The sequence below is a fragment of the Panthera pardus genome, unplaced genomic scaffold, assembly GCF_024362965.1.
Source record: "Panthera pardus isolate Hobbes unplaced genomic scaffold, ASM2436296v1 HiC_scaffold_26, whole genome shotgun sequence".
Classification (NCBI taxonomy): domain Eukaryota; kingdom Metazoa; phylum Chordata; class Mammalia; order Carnivora; family Felidae; genus Panthera; species Panthera pardus.
In genome coordinates, this window is record NW_026526832.1 from 18403763 (window position 1) to 18425573 (window position 21811).

The 21811-nt window shown below is 49.9% G+C and overlaps 1 long non-coding RNA gene across 4 annotated transcripts; it reads right to left on the reverse strand.

Moving 5' to 3' along the window:
• Window positions 1-695: 695 nt before the first annotated feature.
• On the reverse strand, window positions 696-18444 carry LOC109266531 (uncharacterized). Of its 4 annotated transcripts, XR_008418064.1 has the most exons (5): window positions 15372-18444; window positions 15072-15234; window positions 11290-13303; window positions 3383-3511; window positions 696-1548 (listed from the first exon to the last, which is right to left on the reverse strand). It is a non-coding gene; the product is annotated as an uncharacterized LOC109266531 (long non-coding RNA). The 4 variants fall into 4 exon arrangements; XR_008418066.1 differs by having other exon boundaries at window positions 13137-13303; window positions 15072-18444; XR_008418063.1 differs by having other exon boundaries at window positions 15072-18444.
• Window positions 18445-21811: the final 3367 nt, after the last annotated feature.

Consider the following 21811-nt stretch of genomic DNA (forward strand, 5'->3'; position numbering starts at 1 on the left):
CCTCACTGTCTTGAACCTCCATGTCTGGGGGGGAAGCTACCGGGGGGGGGGGTCCTCCTGAGGGAAGTGAGGCCATGTCCTCCTGTGAGGCCACAGCCCACCAAGATGATGAGGGCTCCCAGGAAGGACCGTCCCCATTGGAATTCTCTTTTGAAAAAAGGAGATCCAGGTAAGAACCATGAGGATGGGCCCCTGGATACCAAGGGATTGTTTCTGTGTGAGCAATAGCCACATCTCCCTTGTTCAGGCCCATGGTGGTTCCGGTCACACAGAAGGAAGGAAAGACCATTTCCAGCTGACCTAGGGTGACAACGTTGCCAATATTTCCTTGCTGGCAATAAATTCCCAAATATATTTTTGCTTCTCCCCTCTAACGTTAAACCTTGGGTATATTTCAAAGGAAATGCCACTCTGCCTGTTTCTGATTCATACCCGCTGAGCTCATCAAAACCAGAATTATTTGGTAATAGCTGTTGGGTTTACTGGATGTCCTCTGGGATCTGTAAAAATCTCTGTTCCTCAGAAACAGGAAGTTTCAACAGGAGGACAGAGGCTGGTACAAAAATCAAAATTTGAATTCTTTCTGACTATTGGAGAGGCACAGGGTTCATGGCATTTCCTTCCTTCAGCCAATCAACACACATGGATTCGATGCCTGCTGTGTGCAGCAGCTAGGAACACAAAGATGATTTTTTAAAAGTTTTTTTTAAATCTTTATTGTTTTTGAGAGAGGGACAGAGTACAAGTGGGGGAGGAACAGAGAGAGAGGGAGACAGAGAATCCAAAGCAGGTTCCAGGCTCTGAGCTGTCAGCAGAGTCCGACATGGGGCTCAAACTCACGAACCGCGAGTTCATGACCCAAGCTGAAGTTGGACGCTTAACTGACTGAGCCACCCAGGTGCCCCACAAAGGTGATTTTTAAAAGGGGCTCTGAATTAATTTGAAGGGCTGCCATAACCGACCGGATGGCTTAAACACAGATATTTACTTTCTCACAGTTCTGGAGAGAGATGTCCAAGATCAAGGGTGTCTTCAGGAGTTTTGAAGGCTCTCCCCTTGGTTTCCCTGATGGCTGCCTTCTCTCTGTGTCTTCACATGGCCTTCCCTGTGGCTATGTTCTGACCTCTCCTTATAAGGATACCGGTCACATGGGATTAGGGCCCAGATGACCTCGTTTTAACTTAATTAGCTCTTTAAAGACCCTGTCTCCAAATTCAGTCACATTAGGACTTCAACATATGAATTTGGGGAAGGGGGGTGAAATACAATTCAGCTGATAAGAGGCTCTGATCTCAAAAAGCCATTCTTCCATGACAATGTCTCTTGGATCTCTATCTGAGGTTAGCAGCCCAGATGAGGTGTTCTAGGCTGTAATCCCCAGGCTGGTGTAGACTTTCCGCGGCAGGATGATCCAGTGGAGAGCATGGAGCTAGCTGTCAGATCTGGATTCGAAGTTTGCCTCCCTCTCTCACTAGTCGGGTGATGGAGCCCAAGTTATAAACCTCTGAAGCCTCAGTTTCCTCATTTGTGTAACGTGGATAATATTACCTGTGTAGTATACAGGGAATTTTTGTGAAGATCCAAGAAGATAATACATGGAAAACATAGCACCATGTCCAGGAGCAGAGTAGGTGCTCACAAAATGCAAGTTTCTTTTCCAGGTGTGTTTCCTGCCAGGTTTCTTCTACCAGAGAATGAAGGATGTATCACAACCATTCTCGGGCAGGCGGAGTGTGCCAGGATATGTAAGAAACTCGGGCACAGGGTTACTTCCACCTGTCACTGCCTTGGAACACATTCCACCCTTAAGACAGCCAAACCTGAGAGCAGGAGGGAGAAACGATCCGGGATTGGACCTCACCCGTAACCCCCACTGCTGGGACCTCTGTGAGAATGTGGTGTCGGGGAGTAGCAGGGGACAAATATCAGGTCCAGGCTGAGCCCGGCTATGGAAAACTGATCTTGCAGAAAACAACAAAGCCCAAAGGCTGACAAAGCCCTCTGGTCAAAGGAAGCCTTCACGGTCCAGAGGTGTAGCGCCTAGACCAGTCGAGTCATCTGGATTCTGCTCCCATCTCTGATGTTTCCCAGTGGTGGGACATTTGCACCCACCAGACCTCTCTGAGGTTCAGTCCCCACAGAGGGACAAATGGAATAGAGTGTTAGACTGATGTGAGTTTATATATTATTAAGAAGTCCAAAAGGCACTGAACCGGCACCCTCCTCTGGGCTACCACACTTTCTCAGCTGTCTGGGGCTGAAGGGGGAAGTCCCTGTTGCTCTGGTTTCTAGTTTCCTTAAACTGCCCACATTTACACACACACACTCCACACATGAAAGCAGATTAAGGATGCATATCCAGCTTCGGAGTAAGAGGGCTGAGGGCTCATCTGGGCCACATGGCCGCTTCGACATCTCCCACCCCCACCTGGGAGCCCTCTCCCCCTCCCCCACCCTCCCCAAATTACTCACACTCCTGGAAACATGACTGATGACTTCAGGATGAGTAAGAGGCCGAGCACGTCATGGCCCAACTGCTGGCAGGGTAAATGAGTTCAATGCTCCCTTGAGCAGGGCCACTTAGACACGTGCCAAGAGTCCATTCTGGGGGAAAGGGGTCACGGGACCCTAAGAGCAGCTTGGCTTGATTTAGCAATGAGCCAGAAGTCCTTTGACCGATTTCCCTGTTTCCAACCCCTGAGTGATGACCGCCTTCTCAGCTTGGGGTGACTGCCTCAATGCCTCTCTGGGAGGCCCGGGCAGTGGGGGCAGGGGCTCACACTGAGCTCTAGGACACTGTGTTTCTCTGACCCAAGCACCCCTGGCCTCACCACAGCACAGCATGGCCCAGGGCAACCTGAACTTGGCAGCCTAGCCTGGACTGCTTTGAAAGGGCCCTAATCCAGGGCCCGACCTACAGTGTGCTTGTGTGTTTATTCTTTCCTGCACACCCTAATCCGTGGTGCCAGTCAAGCAGGCATTTTTGGTCTGTTTTCCATTTTCCGTGTGTCCCACTTCTGAGCCTTTGGTGGAAATGGGATCACAGCAAAGGGGTGTGTTAACTCAACGCGTCTTGAAATGCCAATTTTCACATTCTTGGAGTTAAGGTAAGGGCTCAGCATTCTAATATAAGCAAAGCAGCACACAAACTGGACTGTCCTGGCACTTAATACATAGGGCTGAAGCATCAGTTTCCCCATACCTAATACGGGTGGAGTCGGGGCACGGATGGCGTGGAAAGGAAGGCCAGGACAGTGAAGGCTGAGGCAGCCTCACCTCAGTGTCCTTTGCAACCCAGGCAAGATGGCGTCCTCACCCTGAGCCTCTGCTGCCAGATGATCACTCCTGTGTGGGGAGTGATCACCCCCCACACAGTGCTCACCCCCGAGCTTGGCTCCGTGAGGATATCAACATGTTGCTTGGGATCCACCGTGATGTCCTTCAGATTGCTCAAGACAAGAGTGATGCATTACATGTAAGGACTTTATTAGGGTGTTTCAGGATGGAGAAACTAGAACGCAGAAGAACATATTGTGAGGATGATTTGTTCGATGAAGTCTGAGATCCTAAAGGCAGGGGCTGGAACACAAGTGAGGCAGGCACCCGATCCTTCTCAGCCAGCTCCTCTCCCATCAGAAAGGATGGGTCTTCTGCCCCCTCCCCACTTTTTATTAACATTAGACTTAGTCATTTAAATACAGTTTGTTAGAAGATCCATATAAAGCCAGAATAAGCCTTCAGCAGTAAACTCAGAGATGTCTAAGAGACATTTCTTTCTTCTCAGCTGAAACATCTTTGCCACCAGAGTGGCAAAACATTAATTGCCGTGGATTCGTGACCCCCTCCGCCTTTTCTTAGCATCAAGACTGATTTTCTAGAGTTTTACAGAGAGTCAAAGCACTGGGGTGACTTCCCGCAGGGCCACCTGTCCAAACCTCTCCTGGGAGGGTCATCATTCTGACCCACAGCCCCTTCCGGGTGCAGCTCTGCCCAGGCCACAGTGAGGGTCCAGCATTCATTCTGCTGTTCCTGGGCCATCAGAGATGGGGGGCTCTACAAGGCTGCCCCATGCCTCCTTGAGGTCTCCATGGCTCCTGAGATCCTAACCCCAGATTTAAGGGTGTGTAATTGCTCTAATCCTTCTACACAGCCTAGGGGATTTTTCTGTAGTCTTAGAAGTGCTATTAACTGGAAGTAGAGGGTAGAGATGGGGGTTGGTGCTCTCTAGCATGCTCTTTTCCCCAAACTTTATGTCTCTATTCCCCAAAGGACTTAGATTTTCAGAACCAAAGCCAAAAAGTCTCCCTTTATTCCTTCCCTGTGTCTTGGGATTGTGCTCACTTCCCCTTGGCAGTCAGCAAATAATTGCTTCAGTGGTGAAAAGGGCAAAGGATAAATACTGGAAGGAATGAGTTGGTATTTCAAAAACTTGCTACCCCATAGAGGATTTCCACTACATGATTTAGGACCTGCAGTTAAGCTACAGCAATCAAGGTAGTACATACAGTATTGGCACAAGAATGGACAATGGGATCAAGGGAAGAGTCCGGAAGTAGACGCACACAGGTGTGGCCAACTGATTGTCAACAAAGACACCATAGTAATTCAATGGGTAAAGCAAAGTTTTTTTAAATTTTACATGGTGCTAGAACAATTTGATAGTCATATATTTAAAAATGAGCAATCACCCTTACCTCACATCATACTCAAAAATTTCTTTAAGGTGGATCACAGACCTAAACACACAAACTAAGACTATAAAGCTTCTAAAAGTGAACAGAGACAGAAATTTTCATGACCTGACAGAAGGCCAAGTTTTCTTAAACAGGTCATAAAATCACAAACTATTACAAAAAAATCAATTGGACTTCATCAAAAAAAATTGTTTTTGCAATCCAAAGACTCTGTTAAGAAAACAGACAAGCCAGTCTGCAAAGAAATATTCACAATATATATATCTGACTAAGTGCTGGTATCCAGAATATATAAAGAATGCCAACAAATAAATAATAAAAAGATTTTTTAAAAAAATCAACCCAATAAATGAAAGAGAGCAAAAGACTTGACCTGACAGGTCACAAAAGATTACAAGTAGCCAATAACCAAATGAAAATTGCTCAACATCTTTGTGTTAGGAAATGTGCAATAACATTTCACACCCACTGGAATGGCCACACTTAAAAAGAGCAACAGTACCTAACGCTGGTAAGGACATGGAGCAACTGGAACTCATACATTGTTGGCGGGAGCATAAAATGGTACAACCATCTTGGAAAACTATTTAGCAGTTTCTTACAAAGTGAAATATACACCTACCTTATGATTCACTGATGCCATTCCCAAGTATTTATCCAAGAAACCTGAAAATGCATATTCACAAGAAAAATTGTCCAAAAAGTTTCATAGCAGTTTTGTTCATAGCAGCAAAACACTAGAAATGACCCAAATGTCCATCCACAGGTGGGCACATAAACAAATTATGTTATCTTCATATAATGGTATGCTACTCAGCAGTAGAAATGAATAAACTACTGATAGATGCTACATGGCTGAACCTCAATATTACGTTGAAAGAAAGAGAAGCACAAAGCATACATATGGGGTGATTCCATTTTTATGAGATCTAGAACAGGCAAAGCCAATCCATGAAGATAGAAATCAAGACATTGGTTGCCTTGAGACAGGGGGGTGGGTGTTGACAGAAAAGTTCTGGGGACCTAATGTTCTGGAAATCATTATCACAAGGTGACTATGATTATAATTAAGACTGAAAAACAAAAAACGAGAAATATGGTAACTTTGTGTGATGATGGAAATATGCTGTATCTTGATTGGATACATGATTACATAGGTATGTATGGTCATCTGTCAAAACTCATCGGGTTTTACACTTAAGATCTATGCATTCACAGTATGTAGACTACACCTCAATAAAAAAAAAAAAAAAAAAAAACAAAAACAGTTGCCAGGGGCCAGGGAGTGGGCGAATTGGGGAGTTGTGTTTAACGGGTATGGAGTTTCAGTTTTGCAAAACGAAAAATTATAGAGATCAGTTGGACAACAATATGAATATACTTAACACGACTGAACTTAATAAGGTAAATTTTATGTTATGTGTATTTTACAATAAAAATGAACACAACATGCTACCACAACGTAGCAAACCTTGTTCATGAAGATTCAAACACAAACAGCTTAATTTCTTTCTTTCTTTTTAAAAGTATTATTTATTTTGGGGGGTGGGGAGAGAACAAGCATAGGAGGGGCAGAGAGAGAGGTGGACAGAAGATCCAAAGCTGGCTCCGAGCCGACAGAACACAGAGAGCCCGATGCGGAGCTAGAACCCACAAACGGTGAGATCATGACCTGAGCCAAAGTCGGACACTTAACCGACTGAGCCACCCAGGAGCCCCTTAACTTCTTAATATAATATTTATGTGGCCTCTTGAAACAGAAGGGCCAAGGTAAATCACAGGTTATATTGGATCACAAAACAGTACAATAGGAAATAAAATAAAACAGGCAAGTATTGCCATGATCCTGCTCTCGGGGCACCTGCTATCTGACTGTTGGCAGTGAGTGTCCCCCAACAGTGCCCTGGCTTTCCAGATTGCACCATGATGGGTTTTGAAGGGAAGGTCTCAAATGCTGATATTGCTTGTACTACTAGGGAAGAGAAGTTCCAGAACAACTCTCTGATGAATCCTACCCTAAAGAGCCTCATTTCTTGTGTCTTCATATTGGGTCTCCCTCATTCCCACCCCACTCCCTGGGCCCAGACCCCACCTCACACAGTCAGGGAGGGTTGGTCAAGGTGACTGGGCTCCTCCCACATCCTGCCTTCTGGGCCCTGCAGGCCTGCTCAGTGGTAGGGCTGGCTGGTGGGGACCCTGAGCCCTGAAGCCCTGTGGTCCATGCTTATCATGTGACATGCTTGCCATCCTCCCGGATGGGGAGGGTCCTGCCCATCCTCCCCTCTGTCCCTGGCAGAGGACGAGGTCACTCTGCAAGTCTGGCCGCAATGCCCAACATCATGCTCACTTGGCAGGCATTCAGGAGAAAGTGCGGTTGGGGGAGGGGGTCTTGAATATTCCAGAGGTCGTGACCTTGCTCTCTACTTCCGTCATTGCTATGCCTCTGCACTCAGCATGCATCTTCTCCATCAGCCCAGTGTCATGGTGGCAGACATGGGCAGTGTGCTGGGGACAGTGGAGAAGTGAGCGGGTGCCCCTGTGGACGTGAAGTCCTCTCTGTAGGGCTGCCTGGCTCTGGGGCTGAAGAACATCATGGACCGTTTAAATTTCAGTCTCTGCCCACCTTGACTCCCCAGGGGACAGAGAGAGAATTAGCTGGAAGGTTCAGGAGACCTCTCCTATGAACCCATTTCCTGAGAAGCTGGCCCCACAAGCCCAGTCAGTATCCTACAGGTTTGCATGTGCCAAGAGGAGCAGGCCCTGCCTCGGCTGTGTGTCGTCTGTGGCGGGGCCCAAGGAAGGAAGAAGGTGAGGGGGCGTGATGAGCCTGGACTCCACAGGTAACACCCTACGTGGCCTTGGCCAAGTCTGTCATCTGTTAAAAAAATATACATATATGTATGGCAGACACGAGCACAGGGCTTTTTGTGCTGAGGTCCTCAGCACTGGCTAGGACTCCCCTCTGGCTCTGCCTGTCTGGGAGCCAGGCTGGGGCAGGGCCGAACGAGAGTCGACCCCCCACATGTGGCTAATGTCCAGGCCCGCTGCATGGCTGAGGAGTGATGTTGTCAGTGGAATGGGGGTGGCAGCAGCTGTGGGGCCCAGATGGGAGGAAGGCACACAGAAAGGGCACCCTGGAGAAGCAGCGAATCGTGAATCATGCTGTTCATTAACTCAGGCTCATTAGGAGGCAAGCATGACGGCCCCAGTTTTTACCATCCCCATCATCCTGCTGATGGGGCCCCCTACCTTCTCACCGGTCCTGAGTGCCCGGAGGGAAGTACATGCTTTCGGGGTGGTTGGCATGGATGGCTGCCTTGTGAGAAGGGAAAGAGAGCTGGCATTTATTAAGCATCCCCCGCATGCCAGGTCTGTGTTAAAGTTTTTGCAAGGGTTATACCTCATTTGGTCCTCACAATACCCTGAGAGGTGGGATTCATCATTCTCACTTTGCAGATGGGGAAATTGAGGCTCAGAATGGAGAGTGGACTTGCCCAAGTTCTCCTACTAAATTAGGCATAGCCTCTTCCCCCATCACCTCATTGCTTTCATCACAATATAGAACTGTCTTACTTGTAAGACTGAAGATACTTCTAGATTTTCTATTCTCGACGCCTCCAATTATGGCTGTCACCTGCCCTAAGAATCAGCCTCTGAGTCTTTCCAACAATCCCCTTCCCCTGCTGGAAATGGAAACTTCCTCCACTGAGACAGCTTCTAATGGCCTAGATGAAGAGTACTCCCCAGAAGAGGGAAGGTGGGATTTTAATCTTTCTGAAATAAATTGGAAAAATAGAGGTAAGAACAGCAACTACCATGAATGGCAGAGATATCTGGCAGAATGAGCATAGACTGTCCTAGAAGCCCAGGGGACCATTGTGTCTGGAGTACAGGGACTGGGGCGTGGGGCGCAGACAGGGAAGAGGTATGCGTTTTATTCCATGGGCATTTTCCTTAGGGGCGATGGTGCCCACCCACGGCCCTGAGAAGACGAGGCAAGAGAAGTCAGGTGGGCAGCTCTACCGGGTCTGGGACTCCGAAGAGAGAACTGGGCTGAAGCTAGATCAGAAGTTGGGCTGACAAGAGCTCCCCCAAAGGAGGTTTGATCTCAATACCTCAGAGCCTGCCACAGCGAACTGCAAAGCTGGGCGCTTGTGATATGGGAAAGAGAGTCCAGAGGAACAACCTTGATTCTGGGCCCTGCCGCACACTTCCCACAAGTCTGGTGTCCCCAGATGCTCACCCTGTGTTGCTGGACCCAGCAGCATCCACCGGAGGTCCCAGAGCACGTTCTTAGCACCACAGCTCCTCAGGCCTGCCTGCCCTTGTCTTCTCCGTAGCCTTCCCCTGGAGGCCTCTGATCCCCCAACCCCATTTCTAAACTGGAGGCCTCCCAGCGACAGGCAGAACCCGGAAGGCAAGACTCCAGGTGCACACGCAGGTATTTCAGCAATGGTCCTCGACGGACCCACTCCCACATACCCACAAAACCAACCTGTGCTGAAAGGCACGGGAGACCGGCATCTCAACAACAGTGCAGTGTCCCCTAAAGACTCTCAGTAGCAAATGGACAGCCCCTTGCATCTGGCTGGTCGTTCCTTGGAGGACTGATTTCGTCCAGAACTCCATGGTCTGCTGGAGATCTTAGGTGTCGGTGCTGCTTATGGAAACCAGGCAGGCGCAGGAAGCCCTGTCTCCTGCCAACGATGCTCAGCCCTCGAAAGGACAAGGTGGCCCAGCAGCAGTTGTGTCTGCCCACACAGAGCCAGAGAGCAGGGAACTCATCCTGACACAGACATGGGGGATGGCCAAGGTGTGAGGCCCCTGCCCATGATTTCCCAGTGACTGCAGAAGCTTCTTACTTTTGAAAGTCCTGGGCAAGGGCTTAGCTGGAGGAGACAAGAACCCAGTTATGGCTTGGGCATTCTAGCGTCTCTGTAATGGGCTGGAAACCCTATGAACTTGTATCGCTTTCCTGAACAGTAGATTTGGGTGTTAAAAAGTGTTAGCGAGATGTCTTTTAAGTATTTAGAAATATTTCCCAGCCCTACTACCAAAGACGAGCGTTTGTTTTTTAAAAATAAACCCTTGGCAAAGATGCCATGTGGTGCCTCGCGCAGGTGACGGTTGTGCAAGCCGGCCCGCCCACCGACCGTGGGTGGGGACCTGCCTACAGCTGTCACCCAGCTCCTAACAAGTCCTCGGGGCACACCCTGCTCATTAGGCCCCAGCCACGCCCAGCCGCCCAGACTCCTGGTCGAACCAGAATGCCAGGAGGGGGCGGTGGCTCCTTGAACCCTGAACAATGGGCTGTGGGGAGTTAATCCAGGCCCACGGCTCTAAGAAATGGGTGCTGGAGCTCGGGGGCTCCCTCCACTATGTCTAGGATGGGTCCATGGGGCCTACACACTGGCCAGGCTCCCGTCTCCTTGGGGGTCAGGGAGCAGCAGGGGCCCCCAGAGGGAGCCAGGCAGAGCTCTAGGCAGTAAAAGTAGACCTGTGTTTAGAGGCTGCCTCCCTCCGTGGAGGGCTGAGCCTGCAGACATTATCTCACTCCTGCTCAATGTCCCCCCAGGCAGGTAAGGGATGGGACTTGTTCCTGCTTTATAGCTGGGAGCCCAAGCAGAGAGGATGGGCAGCCAGAGAGAGGAGGACCCCGGCATAGCCTAGCCTGCCCAGTATGTGACTACAGCTGGGCAAATGCCCCCACTGGCCCATGTTCCTGCCCCTTGGGGTAGATGCTGCCCCCTGTGGGTAGGGACGTGCCCCCTGAAACAGCCTGCCCCCCAGCCCCACCTCAGCTTGCACCCCCTAGATAATCCAGACCTGGCTCCCCTTCCTCCAAGATCCCCCCCCGCCCCCCCCATTTGCAGCACTGCCACCCTCGGGGCCCCGTGTGGCATGAGGAAGGACGGGCTGCCCAGCCCAGCCCCGCCTGGGAAGTACACCTCACGGGCTTCTGCTAACTCAGGATAAACCGGATTGGGGTTAGGCAGGTGGCAACATGCTGCTATTTGTGGAGGCTCCTGGCCTTTCTGCTCCCATGACACCGGGAGGGTGAGGGCGGCATCCATCTTTGCTCGGTCATGGACTCAGGCCTGTCAGGGAGCCCAGATGGAGTCACGGGCCACAGGCTGGAGGCACAGAGTCTGCACAGAGCCAAGGAAGCTTTCAGGAAAGAGCCCTGGCTTGGGACAAAGGAGACCCCATGCAGAAACACAGAAAACCCGACCTGGCCACCACCCGCCTGGGGCAGCCTTCCCCTCCTGGGGCCTCATCTGCCCAATGAGGGGGTTGGATTAAATGAGACCCTCTCGCTTTGTAATTCCTCCACTGTCATTAGGCTCTGTTCCCTGACTCTCAGTCCCTCCACTGCTGGTCTCAATAAAACCCATTCAAGTTTGGGGGGTTAGAATTAAACTCTGTCTAAATTAAAGGCTAGGCAGGGAGTGATGGCAGAGGCTGGGCAGACACAGCTCTGGGAAGGCAGCCCTGGGGCCTCTGAGAAGAATGAAGAGCCAGTTACAAGCCCAGAGACCCTGCCTTGCACCTCCTGCCTAGTCCCGACCCCAAACCTTGACTTTGTGACACTTACTCACTCTTTCTGGGTCTCCAAAGCCTGGGCTAAGGTACTTGGGCCAGAGTCCTCCCTGGAGATGTGGGCACAGAGGCCCTGCAGGAGTCATACAGGATGGGGGCCATGAACCCTCAGTAGAGAGCCCCTCCAGGTGCCACAGACCAGCCATGGGGTTTGAGGAGTCAGAAGCCTTCTTAAAACCAGCTGTGCTCTAGACACTCATCCGCTAGGAAGGCCCAGACCAAAGAAGCTCTAAGCTCTGCAAGCCCTTTTACTAACCACTTGAATTGGCTAATCATTTGTAGAGTATGTTTTGGTTGACAAAGCATCTTCCTATATATGATGTCATTTGATCCTCATAGCAACACAATGAGATATTTTCCCATTTTACAAACAGCAAACCTAAAGCTCAGAATTTAAGCAACCTGCTTATAGGATCCCAACCAGGAAGGGGTGGAACCAAAACTGGGGGCCTCGTGGTCAAATTCCGAGTACAGAGCTCTCTCTCTAGGACTCCATATCCTTATCGCCAGGCTCCCGGGACCCAGAAACACTCCCCTGGGACGAAGACAGTAGGCTGAGGTTCTCCCAGCTAGCAAGGCTATGTGCTTGCTATGTGTCTGTAGTCCAAAGAGCCTAGAGACTCACCATATTGTTGCCCTGGGCCCGTGCGCAGGCCCATAGAGAAGGATAGAAAAGCAGTTTCTCTATAGCAGGGCAAACCCTCCCTGAGGTCTGAAAGGACTGGATTTTCCTCCTGCTAATCCCCATGATGTTCTTTCTTAGGGGAAGTGACCCAGTAGCTACCTTCAAATCTCGAAAAGCCATGAAGAACAGGGAATGGTCATCTTCTGTGGGGACCATAGACGGAGAGAGCAGGAAACAGATGCAACACGGTGTAAGGAAGGATCATGTAAGGATGAACTGTCCAGCAATGAGAACTGCCGGGGGATGAAACTAGCTGCTTTGTAAGGTGGTAAGGTCCGTATCACTGGAGGAGTTCACGCAAAGACTGAGTAGCCACTCTGCTCTGGAAATGTTATATAGGACACTCAACCCTTAGAATACCAAGTAGGAAGAATGGACTCCATGATATTGACACTTCTTCACACCAAGAGCCTATGAAGAAATGGGAATTATCCAGCTTCTATTTGGACCCCAGATTCCCCACTCTGAGCGCCATATTGGATCAAGACAGAGTTTTTGCTGAGTGTCTCTACTATCTAATCCATGTCAGACTAGGATGGAGTAGAGAGAAGGGGTCAAGAAGCAGGGCTGTGGGTGAGTATCGTAGCCCCCGAACCATTGCAAGGTCTGACATGGGAAGTTCTTCTGGAGCTCTGATCTGAGGGCTGAGTGTGTTGAGGCCATCATTATTTGCCCTCCCTGAGAGGTAACTGGGGCATTCCCATTGATTTGGGCAGCTAGCCACAGACCTGCCTAAGCCTCCTGGGTAGCTATCCCCTTTGCCACAGTGACCAGAATGAATTGTCAGGCCAGGTCAAGGCAAGCCCTGCCTGGGTTGTGAGTGTTGGCCACCTGCCAATGTCCAGGAGACAGCTGGCAGAGACATCTACCGTCTCTTCTTTGCAGCTGGCCTAGATTTTTCATATTGAGGAAGAGCTCTCTTGAGACACCTGAGTACCTGGAACCTGGAATGTGGACTTGGAGGTAGAGAGATTCGGCACTAGCACCCCAGGACTGTCCATGGGATACCCCAAGGTACAAAATGGTCTGCCATGGTTCCCCGAGGGTTAGGAGACACCAGACCATCGCCCTCCTCCAGAAAGTCTCCCAGGATTGTGTTCAGTTGATGAATAGAGGGTGGTACCTTCCCACTCCCACCATCCTCTGTGGACACCCACCTCCTGCTTGTCTTTTGGTTTTCTCCTGGAGGTAAGTATTGCTAACCTGGAGAGGTAGGAAGGGAAACCCAAGCCTGGCCCAGCCTGGCCCATGTTCTTCTAGGAGTCCTGGGAACTGCTCCCACTCATTCCTTCAATCAATCAATGCTTACTGAACACCTGTGCACCTGCAAACCAAAAAAAAATCACCTCATAGAAAAATGGGTGAAGTATATAAACAGTCAATTCCCAGACTGGCCTTGCCACTTACTTGCTGTGTAAATTTGGGTGAGTAACTTAACCTTTCTGTGCCTGTTTCCTTACCTATAAAATTATGATAATCATGGTTCTAATTCACTGGGTGACTTTGGAAAGTGAATGAGATTGTCCAAACATTATGGGTGGAATTTTGTCTCTTGCAAATTCATACTGCCGAAGCCTAGTTCCCAATCCCTCAGAATTGGAATTTACTTGGAAATAAGGCCTTTAATGGAGTGATTAAGTTAAAAGGAGGCCATTAGGGTGGGACTCTAATCCAATCTGGCTGGTATCCTTATAAAAGGAAGAGACAAAAAGATGGGCACACAGAGAAAGGAACACGTGAAGAGGTAACAAGAAGATGGTCATCTGCATGAGAAGGAGAGAGGCATCTGAAGAAACTAACTTTGTGGGCACCTGATCTTGGACTCCTAGCCTCTGGGGCTATGAGAAAATAAATTTCTGTTGTTTTAAGCCATCCAGTCTGTGCCATTTTGCTATGGCATCCCTGGCAATCTAATACACCACCTCAAGCATACATTAGTTTTCTGTTGCTGCTATAACAAGTTACCACAAACTTATTGGCTTAAGATAACACACATTTATTATCTTACGGTTCCGTAGGTCAAAAATCCCACCGGGCTAAAAACATGGGGTCTGCTGAGCTGTATTCCCTTCTGAGGGCTCCAGAGAATCCATTTCCTTGCCTTCTCCAGCTTTTAGAAGATACCCGCCTTCCTTGTCTGTGTCCTTTTCCTTCATTTTATTTTATTTTTTTTTAAGTTTATTTATTTATTTTGAGAGAGAGAGAGAATGAGCACGGGAGGGGTAGAGAGAGAGAGAGGGAGAGAGAGAATCCCAAGCAGGCTCCACACTGTCAGCTCAGAGCCCAATGCGTAGCTCAAACTCATGAACTGTGACATCACGACCTGAGCCAAAACCAAGAGTCGGACGCTTAACCACCTGAGCACCCAGCACCCCCACTGCTTCTCCATTTTAAAGCCAACAGAGTAGCATCTTCAAATCTGTCTTTTTCTGCCCCTCCTACCTCCCTCTTACAAAGATCCTTATGCTTACATTGAGACCGTCCAGATGATGCAGCATAAATAACCTTTTTTTTCTCAGGACTTTTCTGCAAAGTCCCTTTTACCATACAAGGTCACATATTCACAGATTTAGGGGATTAGAACATGTACATTTTTGGGAGAAGGGGCATTATTCTGCCTACCACACATACAATCTATTATTTTAAAAAAAATTTTTTTTGAGAGAGCACTAGAGGGGGAGGAGCAGAGAGAGGGGGACAGAAGATACAAAGCTGGCTCTGTGCTGACAGCAGCGAGCCTGAAGCCAGGCTTGAACTCACGAACTGGGATATCACGACCTGAACCGAAGTCAGACGCTCAATGGACTAAGCCGCCCAGGAGCCGCCATACAATCTATTATTAAATGACAAAAGCAAGCCATAGAACAATGTACGTAGGTTAATCTCATTTATGTAAGAAGATACTAAATCAATTTATACAGATTTATACTCACAAAGGTATTAACTGTGGTATTTTCTGGGGAGGGATTGGGGCTTATATTTTTGTGCATTGTGCCTTTTTTTTTTACAGTATGCACACACTCATGAATTACTTGTGCAATTTTTAGGAATTTTAAGTAAGTCAAAGACAAAAGGAAGAGATGTGTACTCACCCTTTGGAGCTGGGTCTAGAGACACCAAACAAACCCACAGCATCAGAACCTCTAGGAAAGTTTTCTGAGAAGTGTGAGCAGAGCACTGTGGCAGCCGGGGTGGGGGCCCCTCACTGCCTGAAGCGACACCTCTGTTGAGTTCTGAAGGAGGAGAAAAAGTTTCCTAGGTGGAGAGGAGGGAGAAGAGCGTCACCCATGACAGCAGGCCTAAAGGCGAATGACCCGGCTGCATGGCCGCGGCCAGGCCCAGGGGAGCTGACGGGCAAAAGGAAAGGAAGCTCGCACCTATTGAGCCCCTACCTGCCAGACCCTGTGCCGAGCAGTGTTGTGGGCATTTCCTCATTGGATGGAAGTGAACCAAGGCTGTGTGTGTTGATGGAAGAGAGGGTCCGGGCTGGAGGAGAAAAGGCAAGGAGAAGGTGGCAGGGGGCTGGGCAGGGTCTGCTCCTAGAGCAGCTGATGCAGACAAGGAGGGGTGAAGAAGGAGACGGGTAGGGCCGGCGCTGGAGGCAATTCCTTCCCTCACCCCCTCCTGCCCCCCACTTCTGGGTGTCCCATTCACATCCTCAGCCCGGAAGCAGGTGCAGGTTTGCAGGCCACAGTCTCAGGCGGCCCCTCCGAGCTGAGAGTGCTTCCAGACCTGCCCCCAGACCTGCTGCCTCAGGTCGTCCTGGCAGCGAGGTGGCCACACTAAGCCACTTCTCTTAGTCCTTTGGGGCCACTATAACAAAATGACACAGACCAGGTCAGTGGCTTATAAACCCGAGAATTTATTTGTCACATTTCTGGAGGCTGGAGGCTGGAAGTCCAAGGTCAGGGTGGCAGTATGGCTGGCTGAGGGTCCTCTGGGTTGCAGGCTGCTGATTTCTTGCTGTGTCTTCACATGCTAGAAGTGGGGCAAGGGATCTCTCTGGGGCCATTTTTATAAAGGCGCTAAGCCCGTGTATGACCTAATCACCTCCGAAAGGCCCCAGTTCCTAATGCCATCACCTTGGGGGTTAGCTTTCAACACATGAATTTGGCGGGGGGACACAAACGTTCAGATCATAGCATCCCTGAAGGGTTCCCAGGTGGGGAGGAGACTGGGCCCGCGGGGCAGGGAAAGCAGGCAGAGGGGCTTCAGCCTGGGGCCCTCCGCCCCGGGCACTTGTCCTTTCTTGCGGCGAGAACACAGCTGTGTCCCGAGGATGTGGCTGCAGACGTGACAGAAGGCACCTGTCAGTGGCCGAGGGAAGAGGTGACGGGTGAGTGGAATTAAGTAAGGGGGTGGCCGTCTCCAGTGTTCCAGTGGCACACTGGCCCAGATGATGGGCTCAAATCTCAAATCTGCCAGTTTCAAGCTGTGTGGCATTGGACAAGTTACTTCGCCTCTCTGGGTCTCGATCTCCCCATCTCTAAAAGGGAGTAATGATAGTATCTGCCTCATAGATTACCATCTGGTAAGTGTTTGGAACAGCCAGAGCATTGGAGGCCCGCTGCTTAAGTGCTGGGGGTCATTCGTGTGGACTCTCCATGGATGCCCCAGCTGGGCTTGGCAGGCAGAGGGCCCCTTCAGGGTCTCCATGCTACCATGTCTCTAACCTCACCCCTGCTCCTGGGGTGGCTCTGGGAGCAGGGCACAGGGACAGCAAAGGAGAGCTGGCTCTGGGGAGTGGGGAATGACAGTAGCCATGGCCTCTCGGGTGGGAGGAGGACAAGGAGGAAGCGGGGGTTCCAGAGGGGCGGAGACACCAGCAGGAAGGTTTGCCCCGGGGGGCAAAGACTGTTGGTCAGTCAATGCCTGGCTTTGGGGTGTCAGAGACAGCTTTATGGGAGCCAGAACTCCTCAGCTCTGTTTCACGGGGCCGAGGTGTCCGTCATGATCTCTGGAATGGCTGTGAAGATTTCCAAAAAGAATTACTTTTAAGTCACTTTAACTGGACAGAAGATCTGTATCCCAGGCTGCACTTTCCAGAGGCGGGGCTGTCACCAAGTCAGAGAAATGCTGATGAGTCCGGGTCCATTCGGGAGAGCTGGGAGTGGGAGGTATCTGGATACTGATTCCGGATGCAGGCCGGGGGCTCTGGAATGTTAAACTCGCTCAAGGAGGGGGAAAGAGAGAGAGAGAGAGAGAGAGAGAGAGAGAGAGAGAGAGAGAGAGGTGTGCTGATCCCTTGGAGCCCAGCTGTCTCCCACAGGAGGCCCGTCTCCCAGGAAGCCGGGTAGAGCCTCAGTCCGGAGGAGCGCGACCAAATCATCCCGGTTTGCAAATCAGTGGCAGAGCTGGGAAGCAGTAGCAGCCTGCAGCCTTGTAATCCCATTGCCCAAGCGAGCGAGCGAGGGGGCATCATTCAGGTGTGAAATGCACCCCTGTCAATTCACCCCTGTGTGAGGGATTCTCAGAAAAGACTTGACCAAGGCAGGGGTGGAGATGATTGCAGAGGAAGCCCAGGCCTGCCGCGCACTGGCTGCAAGGCCTTGAATGACTTGCTTCTAATCTCTGGGTCCCCGTCCCTCGTCTGAGTCCCTGTCCCTCATGTTGTAATAAGGAAGGACGGCTGCCTAATGATAGCATTAATCATTATGCAAGGCTTACTGCATCTGAGTCACCTTACGCACATTATCTCATGTAATCCTACAACAACCCTGCGTGGTCAGTATTTGAATCCTCATTTTGGAAATTCCATTTTCCATTTGTCCAAGGCCATGCAGCTAATGAGTGACCCGGCGCAACTGAAAGCCTTGAATGGTCGCTAACGCGGCTCTAGACCCCTCCGGGTCTGCTCTGCACTCCATCCTCAGCGGGAAAAATCAGGGGAAGCCACCAGGGTTTCGTTATGCTCCGCCTCACTGCCAGGCTGGAGAGGCCACGAGGACCGGGCTCCCGGCCAGGAGTGCAGGGGATGGGTGGGGATGGCCCCGGCCTGCCCCCAGGACCCCGGAGCGCCAGGGTAAGAGGCCAGAGCCTGGCACCCCCACAATCCACATGCTTGGTTCTCACAGGCCTGAGAACGGTGACTGCCTTGAGTTTAAACTGAGCTCCTCTTTCCAAGAGCCTTCCACGCGTACCCTTTACACAGCAGCTTCCTCCTCTTCCACTCCATCAAATAATAGCTTCTCTGGAAGCCTCTCCAAAGGACCTTTCCACCCAGGCCCATTTACTGCTCATAACCACCCAGGCAGGGGAGGGCATCATCATCATTTCCACACTCAGCTGGGGCAGAGAGGTGGCCAAGAGCAGGTGCTCCAGAGTCACTTGTGGCTCTTCAATGACCAGCTGGTTGGCCTTGGACACGTCAGCCATCTGATGGTTATAAGGACTAAATGCCACGTGGATGCACAACGCTCAGAGCCCTGCTCCTGAAGAGCGAGCCCTGGACAGTGAGAGCTTTTTTTTTTTCAAATCCCCTTTTTATTTTTTTAAATTATTTTTTTTAAATGTTTATTTATTTTTGAGAGAGAGAGAGACACAGTGTGAGTAGGGAAGGGCCGAGAGAGAGAGAGAGAGGAAGACACAGAATCCGAAGCAGGGTCCAGGCTCTGAGCTGTCTGCTCAGAGCCTGACACGGGGCTCAAACCCACAAACCGTGAGATCATGACCTGAGCCGAAGTCGGACGCTTAACCAATTGAGCCACCCAGGCACCCCTCCAGTCCCTTTTTCTTTAAATAAACTATTTTTTTAGAGCAGTGTTAGGATGACAGCAACATTGAGAGGAGTATGCAAAGATTTCCCATATAAGCCCACGGCCCCTCACTGTCCACATCCCCACCGGAGCCGTACAGCTGACGGTCCACGAACCTGCATTCAGTCACGTGGGCCCACCAACGACCCGTCATTATCACCCAAAGCCCATCATTTACATTAGCGCTCACTCCAGGTGTTGTATATTCTGTGGGCTCGAGCAAATGCATAACGCCCTCTCTCCATCATTGTGGTATCATATAGAGTAGTTTTACCGCCTAGAAATCCTCTGTGCTCTGCCCATTCAGCCCTCCCTCCCCTCTAACCCTTGGCAACTGATCTTTTTATTGTCTCTGTAGTTTTTCCTCTTCCAGAATGTCACGTAGTTGGAATCGTACAGTGCTGTAGCCTTTGTGGTTTGGCTTCTTTCCACAGAGTAATAGGCATGTAAGGTTCTTCCATATCTTTTCATGGCTTGGCAGCTCATTTCTTTAGTGCTGAAGAATATTCCAGTGTCCAGATGGACCACGGTTCATTTACCCATCCATCCACTGAAGGATGTCTTGGTTGGCATTTATGAATAAAGCCGCTATAAACATCTGCGTGCAGGGTTTTCAACTCTTTTGGATGAATACCTAGGAACACCATTGCAGGTTTATAAAGTAGGTTTAGTTTTGTGAGAAACTGTCAAATTGTCTTCCAAAGTGGCCGTACCATTTTGCCTCTCCACCAGTAATCGCGTGGCTCTAATTTTTTTTACTCAGAACTAAAAAGTGCCTTACTTATGACTACATAGCCATTAGTTGGCAGAGCAGGGACCAACAAGCAATCCTTCTGGTTCCATATTATGGGCGGTTTCCTCTGGCGGCATTGCCCATCCGCTAGACAGGCCCTCACAAACACATTCACACTTACTCGCCATTGCTTTTGAGAACTGATTCTTGGTGTGGATGTGTCCCCAAGCATTCCTTTTCCGCCCCATCCGGGAAAGGCCGCCATCTGGTCCCTGCAGCTGAGAGGCTTGTGATGCTCTTGCACAGTGCCCAGGTGCGTACAGGGGCCAGTGTCCAGGTGTCCCAAGCTTACCTGGACCTGGAGGAGAACCAGGTGGCTCTGGGAAGCCCTTCCTCCTTTCAGAGCCGACTCAGCCAGCCCCAGAGTCCTAGGCGTCACCGTGCCCCCATCAGGGACTGGCAGAGGAAGAGAAACTGCCCCCACACACCCACCTCTCACTCCAGCTACACGTCTGCCTGTCCTTCCTTCCTTCCTTCCTTCCTTCCTTCCTTCCTTCCTGAGGTGAAATTCACAGAACAGCATTAATCATCTTAAAAGCGTACAGTTCAGTGGCATTCAGTACATTCACGATGTTGTGTAACCACTACCTGTACCTACTTTTGAAACATTTGCATTATCCCCAAAGAAAACCCCACGAAGCTATCACTCCCCTTTCCTCTTTCTCCCTCGCCCCTGGCAACCGCCAACCATTCAGCCTCTTTGGGTTTACCTATTCTGGTTATAGAATAAACAGAATCTGTGTCCGGTTCCACACACATTTCTCAGACCACACTTTCTGTAACTTCCTGAGGAAGGAGGAGGAGGAGAGACCTCTCTTGCTGCCTTTGCCTCTGGCCCCACCCCCTTGTCCATGGTGCCCTGTGCCTCCTGCTCACGGTATTTGTGGTCCAGCGAATCCACTCTATGGCATTTCCTATTTCTTTGAACTATTGTGAGCAAAGGACTTTGTTCATAAATTCATTCAATGAATAGCTCATGAGCTAGCAGGGGAGACAGGGAAACCGTCATTACGACGTGTGATCAGGCAAAACTGTGGATTTTTCAGAGAGACAGGGGAGCCGTAGAAGAGACACATCACCGAGCCTCAGGGCTTGGGTGGTCAGGGAAGAGACCAGGGGGACGGGGACCCGCACCTGTCTGATTCATCCGTTTCCTTAGGACTTAAGAGAGTTCCTGGCACATAGAACCAGGATGAATGAACAAGCCAGTCAACCAATCAATAGAGCTCTCAGCTAAGAGCTGAAGGATGAATACAAATCTGCAAAGCATATCATTTCATCATTTCATATCTGAAACCTTGGAGGCAAAGGTTCAGCTGCTTTAACACACTGAAAGACATAGTGTCTAGATGGACACTGAAGGGGAGGCAGGTGGGAGATGGGGCCAGAGCATGCAGGGCCTTGGAGGCTACATGGAGTAGCTTGACTTTAACCTGAGTGTGAAGAGGAAGAATTTTAAGCACACTTGCATTTTAGAAACTCATCTTTCTTTTTTTTTTTTAAGTTTATCTTTTTTGACAGAGAGGGAGAGGAAGAGAGAAAGGGAGAGAGAATCCCAAGCAGGCTCCGCGTGGATAGCGCAGAGCCCCATGTGGGGCTCGAACTCACAAACCGCGAGATGGTGACCTGAGCCAAAATCCAGTCAGACACTTAACCGACAGAGCCACCCAGGCACCCTTAGGAACTCATCTTTCTAATCCAGATTAGAGTTTAGGATGATCTGATGTTGTGCCAGGACAGACAGACATCGTTCTCGCCCTCCTCCAGCTGATGTTTCCATGGGAAACAGAGGTACTTGATACATCATATAAAATAACTAATTCAAAAGTCATAGGGCACAAGGTGTTCTGAGGGATGCCATGGGTCAGGGAAATCCTCTTGAAGACAGTGACCTTTAAATCGAAACCTGAGAAATGGACAAGATTTGGTCAATTCAAGAGAGAGGCAAAGAGCTTTCCAGACCACCCGGAAGCTATTAGGAAGGTCCTGAGCAAAATGTGCTAAGAGGACTGAGAAAGGTCTAGTGTGTTTGCCGTGCATGGTGTGAGGCTGGGAGTTTGATCAGCTGAGGCTAGGGGATATGTGAGGCTCAGACCCCAAAGAACAGTCTTACACATTTTGGACTTACCCTAAGTCAAATAGGAAGTCTTGAATGATGCAAGCAGGATCCTATTTTGAAAAATGGAATAACTGGCATTTCTCTTTTGTGTTTCTGTGCATGTGACCTTCTTCCTGGTCACTGCAATTATCTGCTTGCTTTGGAAGTGAAGTTAGGATTATCGAA